Source organism: Rissa tridactyla, chromosome 9 (assembly GCF_028500815.1).
Source record: "Rissa tridactyla isolate bRisTri1 chromosome 9, bRisTri1.patW.cur.20221130, whole genome shotgun sequence".
Classification (NCBI taxonomy): Eukaryota; Metazoa; Chordata; class Aves; order Charadriiformes; family Laridae; genus Rissa; species Rissa tridactyla.
Window position 1 is genome coordinate 34297424 of NC_071474.1, and position 19324 is coordinate 34316747.

Sequence of the window (19324 nt, forward strand, 5' to 3'; positions counted from 1 at the left end):
TTGCTGCCAAATGATTCATGTCATAGTCATTTAGAAAGACAGAGGTAGCTTTGGCATAAATCAAAATCTTCAGATGACTAAACCAAGCCTAACACTGTAACCCCCTAATACCATCAGGTCTTACGATACCAGCTGCAGAGGGTGAAGGCAACAAAATGCGCTGCTGAGCAATTGGAAAATGTAAATTTAACAGCTAAATTTACGCTTGTGGTCCAAATAAATGTGGATTACTATTACACATGTAGTGTAACTATAGTTCAAGAAAGGTTAGCGATAAGGGAATTCTTGAGAGAAGAGTGAAAATAAAAGCCAACCAAGATTTCACAAGCAGGTTTTGATCAAAAGTAGACGCAATAACACAACACATGAAGCAGATTCTGGAGGAAATATTTGACTCTAATCTTACAAAATATTCCAACCATGCCTATCAAGAAACATTAATAACAGTGTTATTGACAGAGTATTCATTTAAAGTCTTTCTGTTGGATACAATTAACATTTAGATGAGAGACAGTTATAGGTACTCAGATGATATATATAAAAGAAACAATGACTCATCTTTCCGACAGTAACGGTACCAAACCTTGCAGTAGGGAAATTGCATTTCTTCTAGCTTAAAAAAAATTAAATTTCCATGGACTTTACAGGAGAAATCAGCTTGTTCCTATCAGAAGGATTGCTGTGTACTATTCGCTTATTCAAAGACGAAATTTCTGTCTAGTTTGCCAAGTGCTGGGATAAATGTATTGAGGGCAAGAGCAGGTAGGGCAGCAGGAAAGGGCTGAGATGGGCAGTTCAGCTCTGGGGTCAGGGGGAGGCTGCTGTGCTCTTCTACCAGGTTTTTCTTCTAGCCATCTGGAAGATCTTTATGTAACTGGATTAATCTTTACGTCACCCACATGGATGTCAGCAGATGATGGAACCTGTGTACCTCAAGGGTGAGGGCAATGATCGTGTCCCTATCTCCTACTCCTTTATCTGTACTTTGAAGCTTAAACCAGAAGTCCTCTCTTGCTAACGCTTCGTCTCCCTAAAGACCAGACTATTTAGACCTGGCTGGCTGGTGGATAGGATGCCAGAAGGATACATTCAGGTGACGAGTTCCTAAGATTCATAATGTCTCCCACCAGGTAACAGATAAACCTTCTTGAGTCTTGGATTCATCTCACCTGCTTCTAGTTCTTTAAAAATTAGTCTAGACTTGCTCTGAGTTTGACAGGAAAGTGAATTTGGCCTAAAAGTCGTTCATCCCAGCTAGCTTCAGATCCCTTATTTTTAGGCGGCTATCTGAATGCAGAAGTGCTATCCGAACGCAGCATAACAAAAGCGCCAATGACAGTTGCTCATCTAAGTCTCTTTGAAGGTGACAATGGTGAGCTGGCGGTGAGCTGGCTCAGGAGCCTTTGTATTAGCGAGCCGTTACTTTCTTCTCTGCATCTGTACCTGCCTGGACGTCTCTCCGCCTCGCTGGGTTTTCTGCAGTTTTAGAAGATGCCTGATCAGATAGAAACTAGGGGAAAAAAAAAAAAAAGGGTACAATCAACTGAGATTCAGAAAATCCAGAATTGTGACAAAACTTTCCACCTTAAATACTCTCCGCATCAGTAGTCACTGTTTTGGTAACTAAGAACATTATGATTGGGTTTAGAGAAAGTGACACGATAATAATTAATTGAAAAAGTGCCTTATATGCCAAACAAATATTTTAGATGAAATGGTGCCACAATAAGAAGACTTGTAAGTCTTAAAATGGAGTTATCTCCAACCATGCTGCTTTAAATCTGATCTATAATAGCCTGGTAGTAGTTTATTTATATTAATTCTGTACTGTATATTTTACATTTTGTAGAAATGCCTAGAGCATGCATGTTAAGCAGTTAAGAAAATTAATCTGCTTGAGCAGTGATAACATTTGTAGAATGAAGTCTTCACAATTAGAAAGACATTTGAAGAAACCATGTTAAAAGGTGCTGAAATGTTCTTGAAGAAATGCCACATGTTGCTGCGGGCAGTAATGAAACATTTCCATATAAAGTACTACATAAACACATATAAAACGTAGACATATGTTAGCAGATTATGGAGTGTGAGAGTGATACAGTACTGATGATTATTTGCAAGTGTTAATGTTACCAAAGCTTAAGGTTATCTCCTGGTCTTGGACCCTATATGTAAATAATTATATCTGAAAATACGTGTCTCTGAAGCTATCAAACTTAATATACATTCAGCACTTCTGAAATACTGTAGGGTTTATTGATCTGCAGTATATGATAGTAGATTTCAGTAGATTTATGCTCAGATATCACTGAACATATGGCTTAAGACATGCAAGTTTGAAATAAAGTTATTCGTGTTACATACACTTCCGCATGGTTAAGTATTTGCAACTCAGAGAGCAATCAATATGCAAAAGGTGAAGTCAAATATACATTACCTACATGGAGGTAATTTTCCATGTATAGCACATAGCAGTTCTATCAGCAAACCCAGAGAAATTTTATCTCTGCGTTCATCTATCAAATGTTTCCTGTGCATATGTCCATTTACTATGTAAACAGATCTGCTTTTCTAAATATCTGTTTGTCTAAGTGAGAATAACCTACATATTTCTATAGCCTACTGGACCCAAAATAGTATCTCAAAAAAACTGAATGTATAACAATCTGAGAAACAGCAGTAATGACTTCAGCTTTGGGAATAAGGTCTTAGATCGCCTTTGATTTGGGGTTCATTCCAAATCTATTCCAAACCTCATTTTTTCATTGATGACTTCTACATTTGTCCCTATATTAAAAATGCTGTACGTTGTTCATGCTCCAGGATCTAAAAGCACAACTACGAAATCAAATAGGTTGGTTGAATACTTCTACTGAGATTCTTAGTGTTGTTTTCCTAATGAGCATCTTTTACATCTTCTTTTTTTTTTTCAAAATGTTTGCTTGAATTAGAAAACAATCTCTGTACTCAAAAGTGGCAAATCACTTGAGACTCGTTTCTGAATAGTGCTGAGAAATTCCTCTTTGCATATCTTTAAAGATGTTGCTCAAAGAAAAACAGGAATTTGTAACTTTAAAACCTTCATCAGCCCTCTAACTTTGAAATAAATAGTTCTTGAAAGAACTCAATCCTTATCAGGCCAGGCCTTCTACTTGGTGTGCACTGAAGCGGTAGAAATTCAAGTAAAACAGACTTGATGATCTTAATCTACTTAATAGAGGGTGTTTGTTTGCATCACAGAATTACATCACCATTTTCCATTCTATAAAGACCAGAAATAGAAAAATCAGAGAATTTAACAATGTTGTCATATTGCAGAAAGCCTTATATTATTTCTGACTGCTTTCACCCATTTTTTTTTTTTTTTTTTTTTTTTTACTAAGGACTGCAGTTGAGCAGTACATTCCTGAGAAATCTGCTATGTGTTCTGTTGATATTGGTCAAAAAGCGTCCCCAGTTGTTTCCTTTGGTTCTAGATCAGTCCTGTTCTTGCAGCAATGGGAAAAACATATAGGCTGATGCAGGGCAGATTAATTATAAATTATGAAAGTCATGATATTATTAATTTGCATTTCATAGCTTGGTGCTGTTTAGTTATCAATCCAATGAGTCTACAATAATTTTTTTACTACTAATATACCGTACTTACGTATTGTGTTGAAGGCACATAGACCTTAAAAGCAAAGCAGTGTTTCTGCTGCAGCACTATCAAAACCAAAGTCCCACAGGCTGTCTGCAGAGTCCAAGCTACGTCAGCGACTTGGGAGAAAGGAATCAAGGTTGGCAGCATTGTTTGATCTAAATTTCAAAGGGAAAATTGAAACCATACTTGGGGCCCAAAGAGGTTCTCTAAACAGAATAATCCACGCCCTCTCGTTCTTCTCCAAACCCAATTCCTGCCTGAGATGATAAGCCCAGATAGTGCATTTGATGACTCGGTGAGCGAGTTCTCTCGTGTTGATGCTGCAGGAATTGCTGGGACCAGCAGGTCTCCAGCACCCGCTGCCCCCCAGAGCAGCAAGGTCAATGCCAGACCCCCACTTGCCAGAGGGAAAGAGGGAAGGGGTATTTCTTTTCGTTTCGTTCATGATTTGCCCATTAGTGATGATAGCATGTCAACGGTATGTTACACATTAAAATTTTACTAACTGTAGTGCAAGAAGCTCTTTTGTTAAATGCTGCACACAGTGCATCAACAAACGTTGAAAAGGGGTGCATTAAGATTTGCAAACAAAGAATCAGATAAATGTATTTTCCAGGTACACCTATTTTCAGAAACCCATCTATCTCCTTTCCAGAAAGGAGTTAACTTTCACAATGAGTGTCTGCTTTCTTCATTAGCTCTTGATTAGAACTGGGCTAATCAGGTCAGGTAGAATGAAAACTGATCGGAACCTTCCGCTAAAGATCAGAGGAAGCCATTTTTCCTTTTGAAAATTACATTTCCTTTCTTTTATCTTTTTTTTTTTTTTTTAAATTTCTGTTCCTCCTGTCTACAGGAACAGATGTGTATGAATTCCCCAAAGAAAATTTGTTCTTATGGCATTCTGGTTCAATTTCTTTGTCCATACCAATCCCAAAAAGTAGTAAACAGATATTATTTACAGGAAGATTTTATGACCTGTGTATTTCAGATCCTTTTCGTATTTAAAAAAAATAAACGTGAAGAAGCCTATCTAAGTGATAAAACTGCAGCTAGAGTGCCATTTTAAATCTAAGCATTCAGTAAAAATTGCATTGCTAGTAAGAAAAAAAGTCAGATTGAAAAATATTAAAAATCGTCCTCATAACAGCCTAATAGGGTAGATAGTAGTGCTAGTTATCTTAAAAGCTGTTTTAATGAATTTTCCAAATAACAAATATGAACCATATATTATCAGCATGTCTCCTTGTCATGCTCACATAGTGATCTGGACCCTATAGTTGTTTAAAATACTGATTTTGAGTTTACAGATTTGGATTCTTGTGGGTGAATGATGGTAGACTGGATCCCTGCTCCATGGTTTACAGGATGATTGTTTGGACTTCAAATGTAGTAGCCATAGATACCACTTTGGGGCTAGATTATGAGTACTCTTCAGGTGCTTCAAAAGTCTGTGGGGTATATTTTTGATAGGATATGCATGCATTTAAAGGGTTTGCTCCATTTTTGGTAGGAAATGATCTACTAGGAGTAAGAAAGGGCTTGGAGCTTTCTGAGTGAACGCTACTTGCTCTTTGGCAGAATGTATCCTTGTGCTGAAGCAGTTTATTAGGAGTACCTCATCACAATTAGCAATATTGAAATAGCTAAAATTGTCAAAGTTTTGTCAGCTCAAACAGCACGTGTGAGAAAACATGTGCTTGTTTTGTAACGGTTATGGAGAGGTCTGCAATAAATATCAATGTTGAAGGCTTGTGGGACGTTCCTCATGATGCTAAAAAGGTTATGGGGATGCTCCTTGTCATGATGAAGGGGTTTGGCGATCCATCCTAATCCATCCCAGCCAGCAGCTCCTGCCCCTCACGTCTCCTTCATTACCGTGTCCTCTTGGATTCCTGGCTCTTCCCCCTGGGATCCTGCCTTTGCTTAAGGTCTGTCACTTGTGCTGCAGCAAGAGCAAACCTGCTCTTACCCCACCTTGTTCAAACTATTATCCGTTACTGTCTCCTTGCCTCCTGTATCCTTCTTTTTACCAGCCCACTTTGGTTCTTAGTTCTTAATTTCCTTGTTCATATTTCCCTCCTCTTGTCCTTTTTTTTTTATTTTTTAATTTATTTGTTCTTTATTAGTCAGAGTGGCAACAGTCAGTGGTTTAGTGCAATCACTTCTACTTTACTCCTTGACCAGTCCTGCTGATTATTAGTTATGGTAGCAAAACATGATCTGTACTTGTTAGCTGAGTAAACAAATATTTTATTTGTATATATTTTTACAAATGGTGCATGAACACTTTCATCTCCAGCATCAGCGGTATGTGGACACCGGTACTGTCCTAGCTATGGGTGATCCTTGGGAAGGAGGAGATGAGGCGGGCAGAGGCACAGGTGGTCAGGGGCTGTTCTGCACCTCCTGTGCCACTACTTGCACATGGCACCTCCGAAGGAGTTTTCCGGAGGCCTTTCCAGCTCAGACATGGCTCTGCAGGAGCTCCCCGCATGCTTCCAGGCTTCGCAACACAACTGCACGGCACAATGTGCCCAGCAGAGCTGGTGGGAGTATCTGTGAGGACCCTCTGCACCAGCAAGGCAGCAGGGCAGGAAGATTTAGCCATATGAGAAAGTGCAAGATAGTTAAAAAAAAAACCTTTTTATATTAATTCATAAAAAATAAACAATAAGCGTAATTGCATTTAAAAATTAGACTGATTTTTTTTCTCATTTTCATAGGACCTGATGACATCCAAGGCTGCGATCAGACATAGTTTTTAAGAAGTTTTCCCCATTAAATATTATAGGGTGTTATGAGAAGTACAACAAGTGTACTTAAATATCCTCTTACATTCACCAAGTATTGGCACATCCTATAGCAAAACAAAACGTATTGGCAGACCAAGTCGCAAGTTAAAGAAGAAAATCCCAGTGAAGGTTAACTTAAATCAACCTTCAGATGTGAGCCTGGGCCTCTAAGATCTGATTTGAAAAGCCTCAAACATTGGCCTCATATCATCCTTTAAACAGTCAATTTTAAGAACTAACAATATCTGTACAACAAAAGAATTTTTAAAAACCTGAATGAGATTTTTGAAGATCTTACTTAGAAAAAAGTCAGTTTTGGAAGATTCAAAGAGACTTTAACCCTTTAGAGTAGGAAGTGGGCTGCATTTGTAAGAGGGACTCTTAAACACAAAGTACAGAAAAATCAGAGAATCCCTTGATATTCTCTTTTAAACAGAAAAGGATCTTTATCATTATTCTGTGTGGTGACTCACAGAATCTGAATATTCAAGTTAAAAAGGATACACTTGCTAGCTACAATTTAGCCCTCAGTGTGTAATGGATGGCGTGGTTTCCAAAAGAGATTTGTATGTCCTCATTGGTATTTTATTGTAAAATCTTATTATCAGATTAAATTAGCAAAAGGATAAAACTTAAAGGAGCTCATTATTATAAGATCTCATCTGGTTGACTTAATAATGAACTTGGGTGGTTCTGGAGGGATTTTCCTGATTGGAGTTGGAAGGATTGCTGGCTCACGGTCCTGTTATTAAGATTCTGGTAAGATACACTTGCCATACTCATCACCAAAAGCAGTACCAAGATGACCACTTTGTAGTTTATGAGTTTATGTTTTTCAAGTTATGTAGTTCCTCTGGTTTGTGAGATTCCTTACAGATTGTGTCATCTGTGAATGATTTAGCTTTGTCTACAACAAACTTGCTTTCAAAAAACTGGGAAAAAAGTACATAAGTACTTTAAATGTCTCCTTTAATTGCTGGTGGGAAGGTAGGACAGAGTTGGAAAAGTTGTGCGCTCCCATTGAACTCAAATGCTCCAAGGATACTCCCACAGCCTTGTACCATTTCTATTTTTGCTCACACAGCTGTCTAAACCATAGAGTGATGCCGGTAATGATGGCATTAATTGCCCAAGAACCATGAATGTTCTGTAGTGCAAACAACAAACTCTCTTTCTATGGTGGCTTAGAAATATCAGTTTAGCAGCAGAATTTCCAGGAAGCCCAAAGAAGTTGCAGACCTGATCTCAGCCACCACAAAAATTGCTGAGCTCTTGGTGGAGGAGAACTGGGGGAAGGTCAGTCTTGCAGTCTGAGAAGACGACCACCAAGCAGGAGGAAACAACCTGGTCTTCAGCAGCTTTCAGATCTCACCTTGCACAGCTCTGGCGACCCAAAATTATAGCACAAAAATTGAGCTTTTTTTGTTTGTTGTGGTATTTCTTGATTTTAGTATAATAAATCAGGATCTAGCTCACCCTATTTAAAAAGTGTGGAGCCACCAGAGTATACTGTGGTTGCCCACAGGCTAGAAAATAAGACTATTGGGATTGCTTCCACGTTTGATGTTCAGCTTTCAACATTCACAGAACAGCATTTTCTGGTTTCTCAAAGGACAGGTTACGTTTTTGGTCTCATTGCAGTGGCATGAATTCATATTTCTTGATGTTTGAAGCATTTCTAGCTCTATAAGCGACGCGTGGAAAACAAAATATTGACAAGGTGTGCAGTTATGCTGCTTCTGCTGTCAAGGAATAACGGTATGGTGCTGTGAGCCGCCTGACCTGAGTCGGTCTTCTCGTAACCTGGACACCATTTCATAAGTTTGCAAATATGAGTAGAGACACCATATTTGTGCTATTATTGATCCCCTGCTTGATGTTGGCTAGGTTTAACTGAGCAGTATCAAACTAAGCTATTCAGAGCAAAATCTGATGGACACATAAAAAACTTGGCTGCTTCCCTACGTGCTGCTGAGATGTTTTACCCCTTTATTTTTGTGGTTTGGTTTGGTTTTTTTTTTGTCTTAACAATGCTACTGCATTTTAGGGTGGGCTTGACAGTATCCCGAGCAATGCTTCTCTTGGCCTATAGGGTAACACAAAATAGAAATTTAAGAATCTAATAGAAAAGCCGCAGAAGTAAATTTGGGTAGTTTCGTTGACTTTATATGGCTTTGGAACAGGTCTGATATATTCCTGCAGCAGAATTCTGTAAGGTATCTCGTCAGACCTTTGGAAAGGTCATTATACTCCATCAAATAATCTGCAGCAGAACCTCCATGACAGGGACGTCGGTACGCTAAAATGAACTGAAATCACCTAATAGTCCCATAAAGAACAGCCCTCAGAAAATAATAGCTTTTTTTTCCTTTTGCAACAGGCCTTGAAGCAAAGCAGCAGCCCCTGGTCTAGGGCTTTGTCTGGTGCAATTTCATTGACTTCAGTAAAAGGACAAGCTGGCGTGAGACCTCTGCGTACTTCAGTCTCTGTGTCAGCTCCTTCTCTAAGCCCTCATCCTCCAAGACAGAAAGCAATATGATTTTAAGCCCACTTATGCCATTTTATAAACATTACTTATCTTTTTTCTCTTCCCAGTATATTAATTATACAGTGTTAGATCTCTTGAAACATAAATACCCCAACTGCAAAAATTAGAGCACGGTAGTGAGAATGCTGTAGGAGTGTTTTTTTTTAAAGAAAGAATAGTTTTTCATAAATGCTTATTGACCTTCTAGAAACTCCATTCTGGTACTTTTCATCATGCTTCGATGTGCAGCAAACACTTAGCTATTTGATCACCTCCTGGTAGGGTTTCCATCCTCAGCACACGGTGGAGCAGGAGAACTGATACACAAAGCTGTGTACTCCAGTAGATCACTTTAAACCAAGCCTTTACCATCTGTTTCAACCTCTAATTACAAATGCAAAATAACACAATTCACAATTGCATCATAAAAAAGTAAAATATAAGTGATTTAAATGCATGTGTGTCTTCCTTATGCAAGGCAACATTCATCTGTTATGTTTTACCGTCTTTTAGAAACAACTCCGGGGTGAAATCCTTCTTTGTGGAGGGAAGAAAAATTATTTCATTGTAAGAAGGCATTTTTTTAAGGTATGTTTTCATGTTATTACTCCACTTTATATATTTCTCTCTTTATGAATTCTCCTTCTTCTCCCAAAATAGCAGTATTTATGTCTTAGTGGGATAGATGGTTTCTCCAGAGCAGTCTGCTGTCCTCGAACACACAGGCTGGGGAGTCCTCCAGCCAACCATGCTCTCTCCTGGCTTCCCACAACATCAGACGTGCTGCTGCTGCTGCTGCTTCCCCCCTCTTATAGATCTGTATTTATTTTATATTGTTATGTTTATATAGGCTTTTTTAACCTATAGGTGGAAATATCTATTTCCAGCCAGTTCATCTCCTTTCCAGGGCAAAGGCGTCATTTGTTTTAAAGGCAGCCTTCGTTATGCCCCATCATGGATTGCCATCCTGGAGGATGGTGCTGCAAAGCTGAGATGTACCCAGCTAACACTCAGCTTTCTAAAAAATTACATTAATTGTGGGGTTTGTTGTTTAAGATATTGGTAAAATTCCATTATCACCGTAATGCGTGTGCTTAACTTTTAATTTCCATCAGAATTCACTGTTTCCGTTCACCAGCCACACCTCTTGGTCTTGAATAAGCATCTTGTGATTTCTCAGAACCTTTTTTGGCATTGAGATACCCCAAACCAAAGCTTACATGCTCTCTAGACCTCCCACCTTTCTCCATCCATGCCTTTGCCTTGAACAGAGACAACACCTCGATCTGGGATAATAGTAAATGAAAAAATTAGTTTCCTGGGGACAAACAAGTGATTCACAAGGAGCAGCTTTTGGGAAGCATCAGAGTGGCTTTCTGAGCTCAGGTCTGCTGGCGAGCAACGAGCTTTTTAAATGTAGCACATGCTGTGAACTTCTGAACCCTGCAACATTTGGAGCCTTTCTGGATAGTAAAATCCAAGCTGTATGACATCTCAAGCCTTACTGCATGCTCTGTATAGCATACATACTTGCAGCCTACGCATAGCCCTCTGTCCTGGGCTCTGTCCTCCCCTTCCCCTCCCCTCCTCATCAGCATACTTAAAATAAGGGTCCGATATATCAAGGGATTGAACTTCATGGATTTAAAATGAAAGCTGAAGAATTTGTTTTCACTCTAATGTGAAAGGAACAATTAGCGAGGGCGCACACCCCTTCCCATCAATAGGAGACTTTTCAATTACTTTGAAAGGCTTTGGATCAGGATCTAAAAGAGCAAAGACTTACTCCTAACAAAGATGCTTGAATAGGGATGGAAAGCTGTTAGTCAGACTCTTCTGGCACACTAGATGCTGAAACAAAACGATCAGCACACTTAGAGCGTTCACTTAAACTATGCTACGGGTAAAGTGATGATGTTATAACTAAGGAATCCTGGAGGATAACTAGTGGTTATTATAATTCTCACCACTTATTTCTATTGCATGTTAAAAGGTTACAAATGCAACCTGTTTATTCAACCTCATGGCAAACACCTGGGAGGGTCCTTGTTTCAGCGGCAATCAGCTGTGGGAATGGGGAGACGAAAATGTCTGTTGCTGGGGAAGAGGAGGAGGAGGAGGAGGAGGAGGAGGAGGAGAGGGGCCAGGGGAGTTATGCTGAGCACAGTCTGGGTGAGTGTGGGGTCACTGGGATGTGCTGGTCCTCACCTGGGGGTTGGGAAGGGTACTAAGGATTTGGGCGCTCAATGCTACCTGATGACATGTTATCTAACAGGGATGTTCATGCCATCCCTGTTCTTCGCCTTGGAATTTTGTTTGGCAGCTCAATGGGATTAAAAATCCTTATTCTAGTATCAGATCAGAAAAATACTTATTATAGTATTGGATTGCAACTGTGATTTGAATTCTGCTGGGGCTATGAGATACTAAGAAGGGGAAAAGGAATTACTTTTTGGGTATGTTTTACAGATTCTCATCTTGCCTGCTCTAACAACTGACAGCATTTGGCATTCTGGCTAGTCACAACAGTTTTGAAGTTACCTGTTTCTGTTTTACTTTTCTTCCAGTCGACTGGAGTTTTGTTTTTCTTAGCAAGCCATTCTGTACTGTTATAGCTCTGTGGATTTTTTAAAAAGCTTTGTAACTGAACTTTATTTCTTTCTTATGCGTAATTAGGTTTTGAAGTTGTCAGGGAACGTTTCTGTTAAGAAAAAAACAAGTCCACCCATATTATGAATTAGTTTTATTTGAAGAAAATATAGTTCAGATGCACTGAGATTAAGTTATTTGTCAAAAGGAGGTTTTGGGTCCATTCCCTCTGGAATGACATAGTCCTGGTGAAGCAATTGTTAAAAGGAATTGATTTTAAAATAACATGACCTGTGCTTAGAAGAAATTGGCCTCAGATAGTCGAGTAAGTTGCTTTTTCCCAGGCTTGCTTATTGTTTTATTTAAAAGCTCTTTCAGGATAGACCCATTAACTGGTCATATTCACTAATTGTGAGCTTGTCTTTTCTTTGGCTTATAAAGGCTTTGGATTGAGGTCAAAAAGAAAGGGTACGTAATAGGCAATTTGAAATTGCCATTTTTTCCTCATTTTCATATCAGTTTTGTTTGGCTTGTTTGCATTATGCGGATGAAGCTGTGATACCAGAGTCTAAAACCCTGATGGTGTCCACACACCACTTGGGGCTGCTGAGACACCAGTATCCAGCCCAGAGGTTTCTCTTGTGGGCTGAGGGCTAGACCTTGAAGTTTGTTGTTCATCACTTCATTTGTTTTCGGTTACCCTGGTTTGCCTGTGGTTGTGTGATCTCTTGTGTGCTGGTGATGCTGCCTTACTTGGTGCCATAGGCAAATGTCATCAGTGTTTTCTTACTTTTCACACCACATTGATGCAAATACTGAACAAGAGTTGGTTTTAGTGAGTCCTCTTCCAGATTTGGGGTTTTTTAATGTTTTTTTTTTTTTTTTTTTTTTTTTAAGCTAAACAGAACTTCAAAATAAATAGTTATTTTTCTAAAGAAACTTGCCTGGAACATGTGAGGAGCTTTATTGCTATTGCTCTTTCAGGGCTATAGATTTTCTTGTGAGAAAAAGCAACAAAATAATTGACAGTGTCTTTCCATTACAAATGTTAGCTGTAATTTGACCTCTCCTTGGTTCTGTATCTACATGTTTATAGTAGCGAAGTTGGCCAAGCTTCAGTGTAGTTTCACGGTTTTCCTGAAGCAGAGCAGGCAAAACCCTAGGCAGGTGCAAAGAAGAAATTACCTTTATAGAAGTTCATAAAATATTTTTTTAGTAACTAGGTAGTCTGGTCTTAATTAGTATTGCTAAGACACTTCTGTCATATCACTTCTGCATTAGAGAACATAGACGGTCATTTAGAAGTAGGCTCGTGGCTTACCCTCACCCTGGGGAAGAGCCATTTTTATTGTGAACTTTTAAAATTTTCTGTGTATGTGAAGAAGTCTTAATGGTTGGGGTATTTTCTTGGCATTTACAATTAGCATATGGAGATATTCTCACTGGTATGACTTTGTGGGACAGAAACATATTCCTCTAAAACAGAGTGCTGTGGTGAAAGCTTTAAGATGATAAACAAGATATCAGTACTTAATCACTATATAGGGGACTATATTTACTTTCTCTACTCTCAGCAATTCACAGCTGTGTTGTGTCAGATTCAGTGGTTTTGTCATTTTAGGGACATGATGTGAGGCAGGGTAGTCCCCCTGCATCTGGGGATGGGCTCTGCCTTGAGCCACAGCCCGCTTCTTGGGGCGATGAGAGCAACGCGGTAACCGTTACTCAAGTCAAATTGCTCACTTTATGAAAGGTTAAACAGTTACTTTGCAGTTATCAATCTGATAAATTTTATATTAGCTTTAGACTCCAGACACCTTTTTTTTTTTTTAATTATTTTTCAGAAGTGTAGTGAAAATGGGTTTGTTTTTTTTCAGAAATACATGTATTTTTGGACCAGTCATTATGTTAAATATTTTCTAGCATTACATCTTTTTTTTTTCTTTTCTAAAAGCACCATTTATGTTAGTTGGAGAATACTGCTGTCTACCACAATGTGAAAATAGGTTTCATTCAATTAATGAACTGGAAACAGGAAGACATTACATAGTAAATGAGGTTTACATATGATAATGTTGGATTTGTCATGTAAAAGATTGCTTCCTTTCAGCTCCCTGAAAGGACTAAATTTTGCTTTTGTACAGATGGTACAATGCCAATAAAAAGAGAAGGCTCTATGGAAAGTATAACAATAAACTAAATCTATAATTCTAATGAGCAGAAAAAAAAAAGACGATGATATTTTAATACACACGTAGATCAGAGTTAGGTAGTAGCATCCAAAGCTAAAGGCTCAGTCACAGCTTTGCAACAGACTCCATATGTAGAGCGACATCTCTCTCCTATGCCTTGAACGATGTCCATCCCCAAGTACGTTGGCTGGGATGGGTGTGGAAGAGGAGCTGAGGCTTCACCCTCTCCTTGCCATTTTGCCCCCATTTCAGTGAGAATAAATCCAGTGACCAGAAACCACTGAGCCCCTACCCAATGGTATCTGAAAACTACTTTCCCTCACAAGTTGCACCAGGTTGTGCAAGGTTGCTGCCTGGTCCAAGGCAAGAAGAGGTGGAGCAGCGTGGGTTTTGTTATGACTCTCCAGTAATATATTAGTCATACCATTTTTAATCAAACCAATGAAACTAAGCCAACAAACAGTAAATGTTCTCCAGTGTCACAGCCTGTTACGATACAGTTGTAAGTCCTGTAAAATTCAGTGGGTTTTTTTTTCCTAAAAGTTGATATCATTAAAAATGATATTGCAGAATCTTGGTACTTTTTAATATGGAAGCTGAAAAAACACTGAAAATGTGATTTGCGGTTGAAAAACTCAGAAAGTAAAAGGGAGATAAAATCTGAAGGGAAAATCTTAAAAGATGCCACGAGTTTCAGATAACTCTCATTCTGTATGTTCCAACCCACCCTTTCTAAATGCGTGTTGACAATATTTCTAGGTTTTTTTAATATGTGTTTTAACCAGCATGGTAGCAAGATGAGTTTACCTTCACATTCATCTCTTGCTCCACAGGGACTATGGTCATTTTTGTCTTTATCACTAGTAATATTCTTGTGGTAGTTCCCATTTCTGAATTTACCGCTACTCCCACCAACTCGGAGCAAGTGAAGCTCCAGTAGCTCCCAGCACTGGGGCTGTGCTGATCCTGCCCTGCTTTCTCTCTAGAGGGGAAGAAGCTTGTGCAAGTCATCTTCTGTATGCTTTTGTGTCATGGAAATGGTCTTCAAACTTCTAAACTTCTTTGCCAAAAAAAAAAAAGTCTGTTTCTGACTTTCTGGAGGACACTGAAGGCAGTTGACCAGCATGCTTGAAACAGTAGACTTTCACCAACTGGAATACTGTAAATTATATGTCTTTCTAATTTTCTCTTCGTTAAACTAAAGAGCATCACCTTATACCCATGAGTCATACTTCTGCCCTGATCATTAGTGCTGTTCTCAGTTGGACTTTGTTTAATTCTTTTCAGTTTCTTTGCATTTTTTTAAAAATATGAACTCGAGATGGGGCACAGCATGCTAACTGGGGGTAGGATAATTAACACAGTGGTCTCACGTAAGATGCTCCTATTAACAAATCCCTGAAATTCCCTTTTCTGGAGCAGTTTCATTCCTTTGTTTGATACCCAGCTCATAGGCCACTGTAACTTTGAAACCCTTCTCTGTAATACAGCTCCCTTACTGGCAATTTCCCATTTGCATTTGATTTCTCCTCTGTAAGTGTAATGCTTTACACTTGACTTTATCGAATTTCATCTTAATTTCAGACCATCACTCCAAACTGTTAATATCTTCTTGGATTTTGATCCAGACCTCCCAAGGGTTCCCACCATCTCAGCTCCTCAACATTGCAAATCTTATAAATGTAATCTCTTTTCCCTTTAACTGAGTCATTATGAAAATATTGAACACAGCTGGAGCAAGGACAGATCCCTGAGGAATCTCACCTGAAATTTCCTCCCGGTTTGACAGTGAACCATTGATAACTACTCTTTAAGAGCAGTTTTTCAGCCAATTGTTCCCTCCACCTTATGGTAATTTTATCTAGTCCTAGACCATATTTTCTTAGTTTTATTATAGGAATGTCATGTGAAACAGTATCAAAAAGCTTACTAATAACAAGATGTATTACATTGACTGTGTCTCCCTCATCCACAAGGCCAGTTATCCTGTCAAAGAGGGAAATTAAATTGGAGAGTTCTATGCATGAGACTTTTTTTTTTTTCTTAATCAAGCCATTTGAGTTATGACCTTTGCAATACTAGATACATTTTTTGGAAATAACAAACATGCTGGTTTTCTCTAGGCTACAACTGTAAGACAGTTTGCTTGTTTGTTTTTGGTGGTGTGGTTTTTTTTTTTAATTATCTGGTGATGTGAGATTAAGAATAATGGTTTGAAAGCCAAAGGCCATTATCTGACTGTTACCAAAGACAAAAATTAGGGTGGGAGCAACAAGCCTTTCTCCATAATAGTGTTTTCTCCATTTCGAGCTGATCAGTAGGAAGTGGATTTAGAAGTGCTTTAAATTATTTCACATCATTTGCTGGTAATCTAACCAGCATGTACTGCATGTACCCTAAGTGCTGATTTTTTTTTTAAAAAGCATAAGAGGAAGAGCAAAAGAACTTTTTATTCTAAGTCATTCTGTAATTTACACATTTTTGTATCAACCCACTTACTAGTGCCATACATAAGTGTTTCCTCTGAACAGATTTAATTTTTAATTTTCCTGAATCAGTGTTAACCAGGAAAAAGGTAATTGTTGTCAAGAGTATTCAAACTGTCAGAATATCATTCAATCTAAAAGCTGTTAGAATCTGTGCAAAAGTAATTACTGAAACTCTATTCAACTGTAATAATAACCTGCCACTGATGACAGCAATTACTGGGGAAAGTGTAATAGAAATCAAAGGCGCATTTTTCTCTGACAAGTACATTTCTAACTAAGGTTTACATTGGTTGAATAGTGTTGACAATGATGATGTGCTGTATCACTCTTAATCACGGTTGGCATGATGTTACAGTTCGAACTGCTCACTGTTAGAGGAGGACTAATTGCGTGTTTCATTTGACACTGTCCATGCTTTCTGTACATAGGAATATATATTATAGATGAGCAGAGTTTAAGTGTTGTGCCTCATTGCCTGACTCGCATCCTTTTTAAGTGTAGGTTATAAGTACTTTTGCATTTAACATAAAGGCTCCAATTAGAATTGGGATGAACATGTTAGGTCAGCTTCTACTATGTACAAAACACAGAGGGATGGGAAGGAGCATGTGGCAAAAGTCAACCCATCCTCTTTTTCACAGCTAATGAAGGTCATGCAGAGTCCTGCTCCTGGATTTACCTCTCTAGGAGGTATAGTTGTCTGATCAAACAGACTTGAGAAGATGGTTCTTTGGTGCTTCAAGTTAATAAGAAGTCCCTGAAGCAAGGAGTCTGCTGTTACTATTATTATTGTTGGATCTAAGTGTCAGTGCTTCCCTTCAACTCAAATAAACACCAAGACCTATGTTGGCACACACAAAGTCCCACTAGGAATAACTGCCCTGGGTTTGGTGGACTTGTGTAAGGCTATTTAGTTGTATACGTTATTTGGAGAGGGGGCAAGAAAGGACATCCTTCTTGACAGCATTTATTCCTCTGTTGATTAATTTTGCTCACTTTTTCACTAATTGATGAAAAGTTTTCTCCTCCTGTGAGAACTCCTTAGGAACAGCTCTTGTTCAGAATAATCCATCCACAAATCTCTGTTTCAGCATCCCTCATGTGCCTCCCACCAAAACCCCAGTTCCTGTGAGCAAGCGCAGGAGAACTGTCCCTTGGGAGCAATACTGCGGCAGGCATCCAGAACGCCACTTGTGTTGGTCCTGCCCAGTCGTTCTCAAAATAATTCCCCAAACACGCTAAAGCATCACAGAGGTAGCTAATTTTAGCAGGGATTTTCACTGCATTTGGGTCCATCAGAGTAACTTTAAGGACTGAACACGTGCAGGAGATAATGTGCAGGTCTGGAGAAAAGATAATGAGAACAGTTTCAGAACACATCGATGGTCAGGTTTTCATGCAAGAAATTAGGTCCATTGATTTTTATAGAGTGGAAGAAATGAAGATAACTGGGTGACATTGTGCAGTTAATCGCATTTCTCTTGTGAGGGCTGTTTTGTCCTTCATCTGTTTCCACAGACCATAAGCCCACGTTCACTACAAAGGCTGAAACTCATTATTATTTCATGGCAGAGCCAGATATCTCCACCAATGAGACTCAGCAGGAAAATGCAGTTTGGAATTCAGGTGGATAGTAGGGAGACACAGAAGTAAACAGTCTTTCTGAGGCCATCAAATAGGCTATATCCATTAAAATGAATCCAAACTGCATGCAGGACTTTTTTTACACTTCCAGGAGGCTTTCTGAAATGGCTTTTGGGTGGTGCCACATCACAACAAAATCGTTGACCGTCCCTGCAATCCTCTTTCCCTATGACATTTCTGAGCTTTTACAAACCACTTGCACATACTTTAATGTGTGAGTAGTGCAAGTAGACTCCTAGGATTTTAGACTCATAGAATACCCAGTTGGAAGGGACCTCAAGGATCATCTGGTCCAACCTTTCTTAGCAAAAGCACGGTCTAGACAAGATGGCCCGGCACCCTGTCCAGCTGAACCTTAAAAGCGTCCAGTGATGGGGAATCTGCCACTTTTCTGGGGACATTATTCCAATGGCTGAGTGCTCTCATTGTGAAAAATTTTCCTCTTGTGTCGAATCGCAATCTCCCCAGGAGTAATTTGTATGCCTCGCCTTTTCCATGTGACTCCTTGTAAAAAGGGAGTCTCCAGTTTCTTGTAGCCGCCCTTTAAATACTGGAACGTGGTGACGATGTCTCTCCTAAGCCTTCTTTTCCCAAGGCTGAACAAACCCAATTCTCTCAGTCTCTTCTCATATGGCAGGCTTCCTAGTCTTTAGATCATCTCGGTGACCCTCCTCTGGACCCTCTCCAGCCTGTCCACAACTTTTTTGTATAGCGGGGACCATAACTGAACCCAGTATTCCAGGTGTGGCCTGACAAGCACTGAGTAGAGTGGGATAATGACTCCTTTTTCTCTGCTGGTGATGCCCCTGTTGATGCAACCCGGCACCCTGTCGGCTTTCTTTGCCACAGCAGCACACTGTTCACTCACGTTGAGCTTCTTGTCCACCAGCGCCCCCAGGTCCCTTTCCACAGAGCTGCTCCCCATCCAGGATGATCTTTGGACTTAAACACATGCCTAACTGTTCGTCGAACTGGGGCCTTGCTTGGCTCCAGATAGGAGACTGCCAGGAGGAGTTCATTGTATCATTCTACTTATTGCACTAATTGCCTGTTTATGTTTTCTGACAGCCAACGCTACCCGATAATTTTTATAAACAGAGGCTCTTTCACAAAATCTACTAAATAAAAGTCACAGCTCTTGTAAACCAAAATGATTTTAAAGGAAATTTGATATTTCCCTTCTGATTTTCCTATTGATGTTGAACAGTTGCATCAAATTGGGTCCCTGGTGTTCTGTTAACATGTGGCTCTCTTTTATTATAACATAACAATAATGCAATTCAGCTGAAAACATGTGTTAAAACACTCTTAGATTCTGTGCACACCTTATTAATTATACTAACTGCAAAATGAAGGGGTCTTTGACAATCATTTCTATAAACTCTTTGGGTTTCTAAAATGAGGGACTACCTGAGTGAAGGTAGTGTTTTCTCGTTTATTGAACG